Here is a 10,280-nt window from a genome sequence, read left to right as displayed (position 1 = left end):
CGTCTGTAAAAAAAAAAAAAAAAAAAAAACACACACACATGAATGTAGTCAAATATAGAATGTATAAAGCGAAAGATTACTTGTTCCCCCCCCCCTCTTTTTTTTTTCTAAGCCGTGTTCTCTGTCGCCGCGAAACTTACGTGGGGTAACTCTAGTCCGACTTGCAGAAATAAAAGAGTTATCTTTCCATGACTTTTTCGTGGTGTCCCGCATGTTTGGGCCACGAAGAGAATTATATATATAACGATAGATTAGAAGAAATAATATGAAAAGATCAACTAGAGTCTTTGCAGTCCTTGTGACACCGTGTCGCATACATCCGCTTCTCTAGGACATGACTCGGATGGCCTATATTTCATTCAAGTTAAGAAAGATGGCCTCCTTAGTTTTATGAAAGCGGTAGCAGGTGGATGAAAGTTCAGAAAGACATAATTACTAAGTAGAGTAAAAACAGGAGGCGCTGTGGCTGAAGTGGTACAGTGCTGGGCTCCCGAACCGACTATTTTGTTATTTAATTTCGGGATATTCAGAGTGCCTGCAAATGTCGCAACCTGTGGGCAATGATGACCAATAGCCCGTTGCCAAGTCACAGATCTGTACGACTTGGCAACGAGCTATTGGTTACTCTAAACTGCCCACAGTTTGCGACGTCACAGGTCAGTATTGAGGCCTACTATTACGATTGATCTCGCTCTGAATCTATCCAGCTCTAATGGGTATCTACTTTTTTTTTTCTAGTGAGAAAAGGCGGTTGGTCATTATCCTGATCACATGACACCCAAGTTTGCCGTGGGCCACAGAAATAGATTAAAAGGGGAACTTTCTAGTATAAACACAAGATATTCAGCTATACATCCACCATTGCTAAATTACAATTATGTATATTTTATCTTGAAATAAATAGTTCACTCATGTCTAATGAAGACCACAATGGTCAACCTAATGATTATGAAATTTGAATAATTTCTGAACAATGTTGACCTGTATCTTTGTGAGAACATGGAACCTACTTGTGAGTTTGGCGATGTAGTTTTCTACAGATAAATAATTATAAATTAAAAAAAAAAGACAGTTTATAAGTTACAGCAGCACAACATATGATATGATGATATAGTTATCTCATATATTGTATATAAATTAAAATATTGGTTTAAACAAAACAAATAATATATATATAATAATATTTTGTTCATTTATAACTTTTCAGTTAGGAGAAAGATAATTAAATGTACTTTATATAAATCAAAGGTTAAAGGACATCCCTGAAGGCGTGTTTAAACTTAACGAACACTTGCACTTCTGAAAGGTTATATGAATAATAAGTGCAAAGGGGAACAACTAGTAAAATGTTTATAATAGAAAAAAAAAGTTTTCGCATTAAATGTGTCATCTAGATTAATTGACGGCTAGATTGGTCTGTACAGCAGTCCCACCATTTCAATACGACTTATGATTGACCCAGTTAGACTTGGTTAAAGCTCATTTCATTTATGTTGGTATTTATGTTGATCTCGTTTTAAAAATAGACTACCTGTTCTATTTTAAGTCGACAATCGACCTTCTTCAGCAATCTGACCTTAAGGTGATTTTTACAGGCTCATGACAAGAGGCTGTACAAGGTGAACTTGCAATAAATCAATTTAAATAAACACAGAACTCATTCCTAAGAGGAAAAGCCAATTGTCTACCGGAAACAGGTTAGTTGATGTCATAAATTTAAAAGTAGCGCCTCCAGCAAATGTCGTAAAAATGTGCACTCTTTTTTTTTTATTTTTATATTTATTTCTTTATTTTGCTGCAAGGTATAATGATACAAATAGCATTGCTGTTATTATTATTTTGATTCTAATATTAAAAAGATATATATATTTTTTTGGCACTGCCATGGTTGAGAATCGTTAGAGACATGAATATTTCGTAAAATACTTCTTGACGTGCGGTGGACATCTTCAGAAAAGCGTCTATGGTGACGGTGAGAGAAAGTTAATGGTTGGTGGCTATGCATGGTGAATGACGCAATATAAGCTGCGCTGTCGTAAGCTGTATTGATGCACCACAGACGACCCAGAATGCCAGAGTGTAAAGACGTGTTATTCTAGTGATTTAGATTTTGTTCAAAATACCATTTTTATAGTATTACTAAAATCTACTAAGTTTATTGTACTTCATCTCAAGTTGAATATGTCTATATTATAATCAAAGCATGGGCGTAGCCAGGATTTTTTTTCGGGGGGGGGGGGGGTTTGGGGGGGATTTTTTTCTCCCCCCCCGCCCCCCGCCCCACCCCGCGAAAAAAATATATTTATATGCATGTATGTGTGTGTGTACATAATCTTTATTACATTCTGACCCATCATTCTTTTGGAAGACGCTTATTGTGCCCTAGAATAGGTTCTTCCTGGAGTTGGTGGAAAAATTGTAGACTTCCGCCAATGCTAGCAAGGGGGTCTGGGGGAGCGCTAGGAGCTCCCCCAGCGCGGGGCGATGCCCCGCAGCCAAGCACGATTTCTGATATTGAAAGCCAACAAAATGCATATTCTGAGGTATCTATAGTGAATTTTCCTGCTATTAAAAAGTTTTATTTCAAAAACCTGATGGGTTATTCTTACTGACTTACACTCTCCCGCGCCGTTCGGCGCATTAACCGTCAAGCTGTTTCCACAAAAATCTGTCACTGGCAATGTCTGAAGCCTCTTCCCACCTGCTCTGAGGACCTCCATGAATGAGTGGCGCCAAGTTATACTTAATAGGATGTCATTGCAACTCTTCTTATGCGTAATTCATTTTGTCGGAGAACATGTCCTGCAAACCTCATGCGACGCTCTGTCACAATCTTAATAAGGGGTCGACTCCAAGTTTGGCATAGGATTTCCTTGATTTACACCCTATCTCTATATCTGACTCCTAAAATCTGTCTAAGCCATCTTTGTTGAGCCTCATTTAGTGTTTTTCAATTTCGGCAGATGACTATTCACTGCACTTTATTAATTGAGCCCCGCCACTGGTAGAAATGTGTAACCTCTCTTGAATACGCTCTTGGAATTAAGAGACTGTAGTTTGCTTTAGATTTTATATCGAAAGGGGTTAGGGTTAGTTTTATCGTCAAAATCATCTGTTGGGGGTTGAAAACTAAAAAATCTCTGGAGTTATGTTTGTATTAAAATTCAAAACCCCATTTAGCTACGGTCATAGAATTTAGTAACTGTAGTTTGCTTTAGAATAATATTGAAGATAGAGGTTTTCCACCTCAAAACGCTCTGTAGGTTTTTTTAAACTCAAAACCATCTGGAGGGGTTTTAAACTTAAAAAATAAGCAATCTGTACTAAAAGGATCTAAACTCAAAACCCCTAATTGTCTTGGCTACGCTCAAATGATTTTAGTGTGTAATTTATTTATTTTTATATTGAAGAGGTATTTTTTATCATTAAACCACTCTGAAGGGGGGTTCAAACTCAAAACTCCTTTTGGCAACGCTCATAGTATTTTGAGTGCGTAATGCTTTTTTCTTACATTGAAGATGTAATTTTTAGCTTCAAACGCCGATTGCGGGGGGCTTAAACTCAAAACCCCTTCTGCTACGCTCATAGATTTCTGAGTGTGTAATTTTCTTTTTTTATATTGAAGAGGAATTTTTTTAGCTTCAAACTCCACTGGAGGGGAATTTAAACTCAAAACCCCTTTGAATACACTCATAACATGTTGAGTGTATAATTTGCTTTGTTTTTAATATTTAAGAGGTATTTTTAGCTTCAAACCCCGCTGAAGGGGGGTTTAAATTCAAAACTGAGTCAAAACCCATTTAGCTACGCTCATAAGATTTTGAGTTGTTTTTTTTTATACCGGGTATTGAAGAGGTATTTTTTACCTTCAAACCCTACTGATGAGGGAGTGGGGGTTAACTCAAATCCCCTTTGGCTACGCTCGTAGAATTTTGAGTGTGTAATTTTCTTTTTTTTTATATTGAAGAGGGGGTTTATCGTACATTTTGGAGGGGGTTTAAAAATCAAAATCTTCCTTAACTGTGCTCCTGAAATTTGGGGGATTGTCGTTTGCATTTTTGTTTGTTTTGTGTTATAGAAGAGGGGAATTTAACTGCTAAAACCCCTGGTAGGGGGGTTTTAAACTCAAACCCCCCTAGTAGGGGGTTTTAAACTCGAACCCCCCCCCCTGGTAAGGGTTTTAAACTCAAAACCTCCCTTGCTATGCTGAGGCAAGTGATAGTTTAGTATTAAAATCTCATCTAAAATAAACAAAATCAAAGCAAAAATCAGTGACTAAATTTCGATTTCCCCTACGCCCATGAATCAAAGTTATATATCGTTTTATTCACAAAGAAGTTATTCAAGTCATGTCAAGCTTTTTTAAAGTTAAGCTATAATACGCCTACAGCGGTTTAGTTGTCTACCAGAAGTTTGGTGCCACAAGTCAACGAACGTCCACAACCAGCTAACAGTGTACTTCTTAAAAGCACGAAATAAATAAAATATTACAAAACCCTGAGAATGTCTTTTAAAAGATGAATTGTCATCCGTGGTTCCTTTTCCAGACTTTATCTCACTACAGGAAGTGGACCAATTAGTTTGATACGGGGTGGCGGTGTGGTGGGGGAGGAAAGAGCAATGAGTTACATCAATGGCTAACGGGACACTGGTTCTGTTTGCTACAGGATCTAGTATTTAGAAAGACTATCTTGGACATAATTGTGTCTAGCTAGTCCACAAGAATGAAGTCATAAAGTGCACAATAGACAGTGATGAATGATAGTAGGGGAAACAAAATGTTGTTATTTATGATTCTTATAGTGCGTTCTCTTCCTTAGGGGAAACTCGCTGTACCTTCAGAAGAGCTTTGTTTTAAAACAGATACTAATGACCACATTCTCTTATTTGTAAGACTAATGCTCTTATCATTATTACAGGCTCCACTTTGATACTTTTAAAGTGTATTCAGAGCTAATGTACAGTACAAACTAAGATGTCTTTAAGAGCTTACTATAAAAGATAAATAAGATAGATAGATAGATAGACAGACAGACAGACAGACAGACAGATAGACAGATAGATAGATAGATAGATAGATAGATAGATAGATAGATTGGAGGAAGAGAGAAAGAAAAGGAAAAAGAAAGGGGGAGAGAGAGAACAAGAAAGAGAAAGAAAGGAGGGAGAGAGAAAGAAAGGGAGAGAGAAAGAAAGGGAGAGAGAGAAAGAAAGAAAGGGACAGAAAGAAAGAAAGGAGGGAGGGAGAGAAAAAGATAGAAAGAAAGGAGGGGGAGAGAGAACGAGGGAGAGAGAGAACGAGAGAGAGAAAGAAAGGAGGGAGAGAGAGAACGAGACAGAGAGAAAAAGGAGAGAGAGAGAGAGAGAACGAGAGAGAGAAAGAAAGGAGAGAGAGAGAGAACGAGACAGAGAGAAAAAGGAGGGAGAGAGAGAACGAGAGAAAGTAAGGGGGGAAAGAGAGAGAACGAGAGAGAGAAAGAAAGGAGGGAGAGAGAGAACGAGACAGAGAGAAAAAGTAGGGAGGGAGAGAACGAGAGAGAGAAAGAAAGGAGGTAGAGAGAACGAGACAGAGAGAAAAAGGAGAGAGAGAGAGAACGAGAGAGAAAGAAAGGAGGGAGAGAGAGAGAACGAGACAGAGAGAAAAAGGAGGGAGGGAGAGAGAGAACGAGAGAGAGAAAGAAAGGAGGGAGAGAGAGAACGAGACAGAGAGAAAAAGGAGGGAGGGAGAGAAAGAGAGAGAAAGAAAGGAAGGAGAAAGATTGTGTCTGTACTTAGACAAAAGGGAAGACACTCTATTACAAATAACAGGCCTTCCTACTGGCTAGGGAAAGAACAATAACAGGATATCTAAAAATAGCAAACATCTCCCGCCACTTTTCATTTGATGTCCTCACGTCCCCCGGAGATAGATGTCACTGAGAATTAATTGATAGACTAATTATTGACAAAACTGTATATTTTTTGTCAACAAGAAAATAAAAAAAGAGTTAAAGCAAAGAAAAAAACAGAGAAATGGGGGGGGGGGGGAATTCTTTCTATTGAGTTTGTCTTTCTTTTGAAGGAACTTGCATCTAATAATAGACCGGAGACATGAAAACGTAGAAGAAATTAAGCAAAAACTTCTTAGTATTAAAGGACGACACGGTGTCACAGGTTTTTCTTATTGAGATTGTTGAGATGTCAGATGTTACAAGATGTTACTGTGGCGTGCCGGGGATTCTGTAGATATATCTCTAGATCTAAATATCCTTTTTAATTCAAATACAGAACTTTAATTCAAAAACTTGGAACCACAATAATGTACAGTATGTACAGAAATAAATCTGTAACTTCTTTCAAAGTTGAGCAGCATAGGTAACATATATCAATACTAGTGATCTAATTTCACAACTGAAGAAATATATGCGACTTCTCTCTATGACATTTCTTCCACACCTAAACTCTCTAGATACTAGATCTTTCTCTACCCAGTCGTTTTCTTCGCTCCACCCCTGACGCTTCCTTTAACCAATCCAATCATACCCACTGGCGGATCCAGGGGGGTGGGGTGGCGGTAGGGGCGATCGACCCCCCCCCCCCCCACTCGGCCGCATGTATACGAATTTATTACTTATGTTAATAATATATACTAATTATTTATATTTCAACTTGTTTTTAGATTATTTCGCCCCCCCCCTTTCTAGTATTTTGGCCGATTTGGTAGGGTCGGGAGGGGGCGATGGCATCAATCCGCCCCCCCCCCACCATAAACTTTCGAGTGGGGGGGGGCGGTCCTATTTATTTGTAGAAATCACAGCTTGCTAACAGAATCAATTAAATATCTATATGATTAAAACTTGTTATTGGTATTTCAACTGGTCTTTATATTATGTCGTTCCCCTCTTGGCCAATTGGAAGGGGAGGAGCGAATACCTCTACTGCCCTTCCCATCTAAACCCTTTGAGTGGGGGGGGGGCGGTCCAACTTTTATGGAGAAATCATAGTATGTGAACAAAATTAGTCGAATATCTATATAATATAAACAGCTGGAAGTGCGATACATGCAATCACCTTCCCCCCATCAGACAAACCAATACTTTTTCTTTTTCTATTATAGTAAGAAATTACAAAATTTAAAAAATCTGTCACTAATATAATTTATATATACTATAAAGTAAATTCTTATATCGAGTCGCCCAACCCCTATTCTTTAATTCAAAATGCAATCATTAGCAGAAATTATAAAAAGGAGCGAGAATTAATAGTTTTCATTTTACAGCCCTTCCCCTTTCCAGACAGAGTTTGTGTAATTTCACATGAATTTTTAATAACTATTTTAAGAAAGAATTTGCTTTGGAAAAGTTATAATTCAAACGAAATTTTTCAATATAACAGTCACGGTTGAGATGAGTTCAAAAGACAGATAATCTTTTCCTAGTCGACTTTTTCCAACCTTTACTCTATCTCATATTTTTCTAGTTAAATAAATTTAGGATTATAACTCACAATTTATGCTTACATTTTATTGAATATTATTAAACGAATTTTTTTTTTTCGGCGCGCTCCTCAAAGCCTTAATCTAAATATGTGGGGTATCTTATCTTTTCAAAGAACAAATCGGTTGTATTTGCAATGTATTAAGGGACTATACATTCATATTAGAATATTTTTCCACATTATTCAAAAGGTCCTTTATAACAGAATGAATAATGAGCTGTAGGTCATGAGAATGCGTTACTGCAGTGAAGAATGCCAAAAAACGCTTTTAGTGTTGAGGCTTCTCCCCGAACCTCACTGATGAATAATAAGCTGTATAAGCTGTATATGTCAGGAGAATGCGTTTCTGCGGTGAAGAATGCAAGAAAACGCTTTTGGCGCCCACTGATAAATAATGAGCTGTAGATGTCAGAAGAATGCGATTCTGCAGTGAAAAATGCAAGAAAAAGCTTTTGGAGTCGGGGCTTCGCCCAGAACCCCACTAATAAGTAATAAGCTGTAGATGTCAGCAGAATGCGTTTCTGCAGTGAAAAATGCAAGAAAAAGCTTTTGGAGTCGGGGCTTCGTCCAGAACCCCACTAATAAGTAATAAGCTGTAGATGTCAGCAGAATGCGTTTCAGCCATGAAAAATGCAAGAAAACGCTTTTGGTGTCGGGGCTTCGCCCCGAACCCCACTAATAAATAATGAGCTGTAGGTGTCAGAAGAATGCGTTTCTGCAGTGAAAAATGCAAGAAAAAGCTTTTGGGTGTCGACTGAGGAAACTTACAGCGCTTTCCCAGGCCTCAACATGACTGTGTTTTTTTTCACCGAAGATTGAAAAACAGTCTTATTTTATTCTCATATATATATATATATATATATATATATATATATATATATATATATATATATATATATATATATATATATAATCGCCCCCCCCACTCCAAAGTTCTGGATCCGCCAGTGATCATACCCCGCCAGATTTCACCGGATGTGTCATGTCATGGGTTTCTCTAGAGTCTAGCACGTGGGGGTTTTCCTGTGAGTGAACTAAAACCTAAGTTTATTTTACCCTAGATTAAGTTTATTTAAATTGATACGTGACACTTAGATTACTTCAATACTTAAAGTTATTAGGGATTTTAAAAAACAAAATCTCAATGTGAAATTAAAAAAAAATGGATGACGGAAAGTAGAGAGACAGACAGAGCTAGAGATAAAGAGAGAGATAAAGAGAGAGGGAGAGATAAAGAGATAAAGAGAGAAAGTATGTGAGAGAGATAGAGATAGTGAGTGATAAAGAGATAGAGATGTATAAAGAGAGAGATAACTAGAGAGATAAAGAGAGAGATATATAAAGAGAGAGAGACAAAGAAAGACAGAGAGATAAAAAGAGAGAGAGATAAAGAGAGAGAGAGATAAAGATATATATATATATATATATATATATATATAAAATTATTATATATATATATATATATATATATATATATATATATATATATATATATATATATATATATATATATATATAAATAGAGAGAGAGAATGAGAGATAAAGAGAATGAGACAGAGAGAGAGAGAGAGAGAGAGTGGAAGAAAGAAATAGAAAAAAAAGAGAGGTGAAAGATAGACAGATAAGTAAGTAGATAGAATGATGGGTAGGAAAATGGTAAAAATAAAGTTCCCATTTCAGACCTTACGATGATGTAGGCCTAAAGATCACCGGTGGCCAGCACAACGACCAACCACCTTTATTTTTCCCCCAACAGGCAAGTATCAATTAGAGCTGGGCTGACCCAGAGGCGCCCAAAGATTCCGAAATTAAGAATCCCAGTCTTCACCCTGGATTCGAACCCGTTACTCCTGTTCACAAGCCAAACACTTTACCGCTCAGCCACCGCGTCTCCAATCCAGGTAAACCGTGTCTAGGTCATTGATAAAATCTCACCAAGTACTTTGCCACACATAGGTAATCTAATTAACTCATTCATTTAATCTATACTCTATGTTACTTAGAGGCTTGTCAGACAACGGAAGATATTTAAAATTCTCATACTTAAGAAACATGATGGTATTTATCGGGCATTCTATTTTAAGATACTTGTGTTCTATTTATAGACATGTAGCAGAGACTAGGTCAGTCTAAATTAAGGTACTGTTATTGTCAAAAAATAATGTATTCATATGCTTTCCGGAACTTTTTTTTTGCCGCCCCATACAAGTCACGACTTGGTTGACACAGAGGCGGCAGACGTGAGTCTAAGTCGTTTTTGACTAAGTCGTAGGTTTTTGACTTTTTGTTTGACGCCCTAATTTGTTTTGTTTGATGTCTTAGTTTCTTTGACGCCCTAATTAGTTTTGTTTGATGTCTCTGTTTCTTTGACGCCCTAATTTGTTTTGTTTGACGCCCTAATTTGTTTTGTTTGATGTCTTTGTTTCTTTGACGCCCTAATTAGTTTTGTTTGACGTCCTCACTTGTTTGGTTTGATGTCTTTGTTTCTTTGACGCCCTAATTAGTTTTGTTTGACGCCCTCATTTGTTTGGTTTGACGTCCCAATTTCGTATCTTCTTTTATGAAATACAAACGTTACTTCAAATAAGATGATTACGTCCTACGCTAGGTCAATCTAGTCATGCATGTTTCATTTGACGTCCTTATTTTTTTTTTTTTTTGGTTTGACGCCACTGGAAGGCTATTTAAATATAGATCAGTACAGGGTTTCGCAAATATAGATCAGTGCAGTTCTACGAAAATATAGATAGTAGCCTACAGTGTAAAAATAACCTTTTAATTTAGAACGAGCCCTCCACAGTACT

This window comes from Biomphalaria glabrata, chromosome 16, assembly GCF_947242115.1.
Source record: "Biomphalaria glabrata chromosome 16, xgBioGlab47.1, whole genome shotgun sequence".
In the NCBI taxonomy this organism is placed as follows: Eukaryota; Metazoa; Mollusca; class Gastropoda; family Planorbidae; genus Biomphalaria; species Biomphalaria glabrata.
The sequence above is the reverse complement of the archived record's forward strand: the minus strand, read 5'-3'. Positions refer to the sequence as shown.